This window comes from Lissotriton helveticus, chromosome 4_1 (assembly GCF_964261635.1).
Source record: "Lissotriton helveticus chromosome 4_1, aLisHel1.1, whole genome shotgun sequence".
NCBI classification, from domain to species: Eukaryota; Metazoa; Chordata; class Amphibia; order Caudata; family Salamandridae; genus Lissotriton; species Lissotriton helveticus.
In genome coordinates, this window is record NC_136063.1 from 1,297,779,850 (window position 1) to 1,297,785,588 (window position 5,739).

The 5,739-nt window shown below is 36.4% G+C and overlaps 1 long non-coding RNA gene across 1 annotated transcript; it reads left to right on the top strand.

Annotated features, from left to right (window-relative positions):
- Nucleotides 1–489: 489 nt before the first annotated feature.
- Nucleotides 490–1,214, top strand: LOC144827499 (uncharacterized). The gene is made up of 3 exons (XR_013610215.1): nucleotides 490–622; nucleotides 720–800; nucleotides 1,059–1,214. It is a non-coding gene; the product is annotated as an uncharacterized LOC144827499 (long non-coding RNA).
- The last annotated feature ends 4,525 nt before the right edge of the window (nucleotides 1,215–5,739 follow it).

Sequence of the window (5,739 nt, forward strand, 5' to 3'; positions counted from 1 at the left end):
AGCCCGTCATCCGGTGAACTATCTATCCGGATGACGAGGAACCTGGAGGAGCAGGGAGGCCGATCACTAAGACACCGGTAAGAGAGTGAATAGACTCGAGGGACTAACCGAGGAGGGTAGTGGTCTAATGTCGGCCCGCTATACGACTATTTTATAACTTAAGATTGGTTAACACAGACCTGGGAATAGCAGAATCTAAATAGCCGTTTTAGAGCCAAGTCCGACGGAAGTAAACTACTCAAATGTCCTTCGTGTTATTAACTAATGTAAAAAATGCCAAGTCCACTGAAAGGGTATTTTTCCCATATGTTTATTTGTTAAACTGTAGAATGGCTACATATGGGACTGAGGAGGGACATTATGATATGGTCTCCAAGCAATAAGAACCGAGTACATATGTTAAATATGTTATCAATGACCCACAAGTACTAAGCGGTTTATTTAAATTACACTAAATTTACATCAACAGGTTTTATTGAGAAAAATCGAAGAAGAATAGCGCTAATGAAAATAGCTGCTTGATACAAATGAGGATTACAATGCAAAGTTATTATCTATAACTATCCGCAAAGATACGGTGGCCCCTCCAGAGTTTTCCTAAGTGTACTTGAACCAAACACAGGTAATATATATGACATCAAAATAAATAGTTGAACTAAGATATAGGAAAATAAGATTGTCAACTACAAATGTTTCTTAAAACTTATTTCTCCATCAAGGCCATTGAATAAAAGTCAAGGCACAGACGTCTTCCATTGAGTGTGAAGTATATCTCAAAATTGAAAAGAGTATACTAACAGGTGCAAAGTTTGATGAATAAGGACATACCCTTTATAAAAGAGGATACGTAAGGATCCCAATATATTTTAATTAATAAACGCTGGCCGTGTATTCAAAGGAAAATGAATATAGTAGGTCTAAAAACACATCCCTAGTCTACGCTGTAGTAATAATTGAATAGTCTCTAGACACACCAGTTAGTATACATAAATGTTTTAAGATGATAATGTGTTACAAGTTATAAATTCTAAAATGATGTTTTTTTAAAACATTTTTAGATGACTTAAGAAACTGTCAAAGTGTCCTGAAGAAGGTGTAAACATTCGAAGTCCACACCGAAACGCTGCGTCGACCCTTTTACTTTGACTCTCCGTATTTTTAAAATTGTTTTATCTAGAATGTAACCCCTAGCGGGAGGTATTTTAATAAATTTTGTTATTATTCCCAAATTCTCTGGTGTGTTTACCTGTATATGTTTAACATTTTTTTATAAAATTGTATAACTATTTGTCACTTGGGATGTCGTTAGAGATATAGTCTCCCCACATATTACTTGGAGCAGTTATTTACTTGAGGTCTCAATTTATGAATAGTTACAGCATACGCTAAAGATAATGGGAACTGTTTTCGCTGGACATACAACTCTTTTACAAGTAGGAAATGTAAAAAATGTCTACCAATCTCTTAACTTCAGCAAAGCATCAAATGTTATGGCTAAGTATTCCACATAATTTCTATTTGGATAATTGACAAACGTCATAACTTTACCCATTGCACCATTCACTAGCCCTCCTTCAACATTTAAATTACGATTTAAGATTACCCAACAATTTTTACAGATACATTACTGTTTTTCTAATCCCGCAGTTTTCGACACAGACTTTTCTAAACTATCCAATTTCAATTGCAGTTTTTCTGTTACTAGCACTGTGACTCCTTGATGGTCCATTTGATCATTTGCTGGTCCATTTGATCATTTGCTCTAATTTTGACAATCTCTTCATTTTCCAGTTGCAATAATGGGTCATTGAATTTACTACACTCCTCAAGAGTTGGCATGAAACAAACAATAGACTTCTCTTCCTTAACAAAATTGTACATTACTTCAGAAGCTGAAATATTATGTGGAAACAACCTTTTGATGAGACGAGCTTGCAATACTGTCTTTCCCTCTTTTGTGAGGACTCCCACTTTTCTATCCTTTAGTATATCTGCATAATGCATGTCTGATGTTTGGCGCATATTTTGGATTAACTCTTTGTATTGAAAGTTTGACATTTTCAAAACTTTCTAGTGAATTCCTTATTTCATTATGTAGTAGTTTCTTGAATACAGGTTGTCCTTTTACCACAGTTAGCTGTAACAGGTCTCCAAAGACTATTAAGTGTTTTCCTTCAAAAGTGCATCATAGTCAGATTTTAATATTTGCTATATTCTTAAATGTATAAAAGCTACCATTAGGTTAGACACCATGCTGACTTCATCAATAATTAGTAGCTTTAATTTATTTAATGCTCTTGCCACTTCATGACAAGCATCACCAGATAATTTGTTGTCTTGTAATTTGTTGACATGTTCAACAGGCAGCATTAACAATCACTGAAGGGTAACTTCTATAACATTATGAGCAGCTAAGCCTGTTGATTCAGTGACTAGACACAACAAATTGGAATCTGTTCTCTTCTGTTGGTAACTTGTCTGTAATTTAATCTAGAAGATTTTTCCAGTTCCAGCTTGACCACTTATGTACCATAGAACTGGTTTATATGTCGAACATGCCCACTTTGTATTCTCATTGAGAAACCCATGTTCTATTTTCCCTTTTCCCGCTCCAAAAATGTCTTGCTGATCTGCATTCAATTGCTGGATTTGTAGTTCTAGATTTACAGTTTCCTGGCTTACTTGCTGCATTGTATTCCCCACCTCATTCATAGCTATTGCAGCTTCATTTTCAATGATTGACTGTCCAAGAGGATCTTGACTTCCAGGTGCTGAACTTTGCCTCCTCTGAGAACTCCCACTTGCTATCTCAGCAGCAATTGTTTCTTCTCGTTCAATCTCATCTCTCAACATTTGAAGATCCACTGGAAACACAGAGCACTCAATGCTGTCTATCACAGCGGTGAAAGAGCCTTCGTAACAGTCAAATTTTCCAAGTAGCTCCCTTTCAATTTGACGTGGTTTAATCAACTGTAACACAGCTAAATAGAAAAACTCACTTTTGTCTGGAGTTTGGCAACTTAGCTTTCGATGGTTGATTGCATTTCCTTTGTTATGTCTCACCAAACATCATTTGCATCCAGCCAAAGCAAATTTCCCTTCATCTAAGTTTTCACTGACATTACTTCTGAAAGTATAATGTTGAAGTATTTCATAAAGACACATCCTTTCCAGATTATGACTTCTTCTTGGAAACTATGTATCCAGCATGTTACTCCTCAGAATATCTGCACAATGTAGCTCAAATTCGGCAAGATATTGAATTTCAGGAAACTACTTCAGTACTCTCTTTTGAGTCTTAGCAAGCACTAAACTTACCTATAGAACTCCTTTAGATTTAGAAAAAAACTAGCTGAGCTTAACAGGTTAAGAGCAAGTGTAAGTTGCCAATTCACTTCATTCCGTCTGATCTCCTCCAACTCCCGGCAGCAACTGCTGACTCACCAATGTTCCATGTTCCACGCAGGGAACTCAGGGAACACTCACGAGCAGAAAACACCAGATCCCAACACACCCCCCTTCTTTAACAAGGCAACACAAGTATAACAATGATGCATTAAACAGATACAGAAAACTGAAATAAAAAACAATGTTAAATGCAAAATGGAAGATAAACAATTAAGCGACTAATGCATGATGTAATCCTGGAACCTGGCAAGGGCGACTCTCATCCTAGAAGAAATTTCCTTGCAGGGAGTATGATCTGAATGAACACTCAAATCAATTCAATTCAATATTCTTTATTTCGGTATGAAAAAAACATAAAAGATGCATAATAACAATTCATACATATTGATTAATAAAACACAATTAAAAATACAAGGCATTCCATTGGTGCTGCCTTAATCAAATGCAGTTACTAGAATAAATACATTTGAAATAAAAGAACCGGCAATCGATATATCAAGTAAAGTACGATATAACAAAACAAATATTAAAAAGTGCTAATCTTACATACCAACAAAGATAAATCATTGAAGAGAATGTGAAATCCAGTTAGGAAGATGCAGGCACTGGAAAGGTATATATATATGAATGGCTAGAGCTTTCCCACTGATAGAATCTATACAGCAACAAAGTGCAAGTGCTTTAAAAGTGCTTATAAGCGACCTTATACAGCACATAGCATACAGTCCAATATACTTAAAACATTGAAGAGAATATAAAAACGAGGATGGGTTAGGAAGATACAAATACTAGAAAATTACATATAAATGGATGGAGCTTTCCCTCATAGGACCTGAGCAATTGGCAAGGGTGCAAGTGCTTAAAAAGTGCTTGTAGCCACCCTTGAGCAGCACATAGCATAACCAGCAATACATTCAGCTTAGTCTTTAGAGCGTTCTAAAGTGCAAGTGCTTAAGGAGTGCTTATAGGCAACCTTGAATGACACGTAGCATAACCAGCAATACGTTCTACCTAGACTTTAGACAGATCCAGTAAAGTGCATTTTTAAATTAAGATAACACATTAAATTCAGAAAATTAAAATGTAAATTATTTTTTTCTCTTAGTATACCCACAGCAAACCAATATCTGCTAACACTAAAAAGTTTTTAGTATTCTTTTCACCTCAAAACAAGACTTATTCTCAAATTCGGACAGATGGGTTTGATCCATTTTGTCCTTGGCGTGGCGTATGCTGGGCTAAAGAATAATATGTGTAAATCATTTTCTTGTACAATGGATTGGCATAGTGCATAATAATCATCATTATTTGCACCTATACTTCGACCCCATTTCGCTGTGTTTGAATACCATAGTGAAATTTCATGTACAAAGATTTAGCCAACTGGGGCTGCACTTCGTCCAGATATTGCTCAAAAGCTGGAACTGGTTTCATAAGGAAAAACTGAGACGTTAATCTACCTATATCTGGGCAATGGGAAATACTATTTTGTATGTACACCCAAAAATCAGTTTTCAAACTTTTTGGGAAGGCTGATGTCAGTAGGGTAGGTGCTTCCCAAATAGGCTTCAGTACTAGTTTACAAAACCATAAATACACATGCTTGACCCGCTGAAGGCTAGTACCTTGCTCACACCTTAGGATCTCTTCTAGCCCTTCTTTATAACTTGAGAGTTCTGTTGTAGACCACAATCAGACCCAGGACAACAAGGGTCTCAGTATGGCATGATGGTCAATACGTTTTACGTTCAAATCCATAACAATAGGAATGACAGGTGTGCGCACAGGGAGGCATAGCAACTTCCTAAAAACGTATTTTCTTCCCCGCGAACATATTCCTACAGGATTGTGCCCTGTATTTATACACTTCAAGTGCAGGGGACACTGCCTTAGTAATACTATTCACATGTTTTTTTAGTATTCGTAAGGAAGTTTGGAGCAAAGTGGTCTTGCTTTTTTGCAGATGTAGGTACCAGGTCCTTTTAGAGTCAAGTGTATTACCAAGGTAAGTAAAATTCGACACATATTCTAGCTTCTGTTTTTGGACAGTTATATTCTTCTTGAATGATTTGTGCGGATAAACTGGCATGTATTTCGTTTTGCTAGAGTTTATTTCTAAACCCTTAGAAACACAATAAACGCCGAAGGAGTCTATTAAATATTGTAATTCCTTTGGGGTTTGAGCTACTACAATAGTGTCATCTGCAAATAAAAGAGTTGTTACTGGCTCCCACCTAATTTCGGTGAGTCGTGTGTACACCCAGAAGATATTTTGGGGCGTCATATACATACACTGAAAATAGGGTGGGTGCCAGTTTGCAGTCCTGTCTT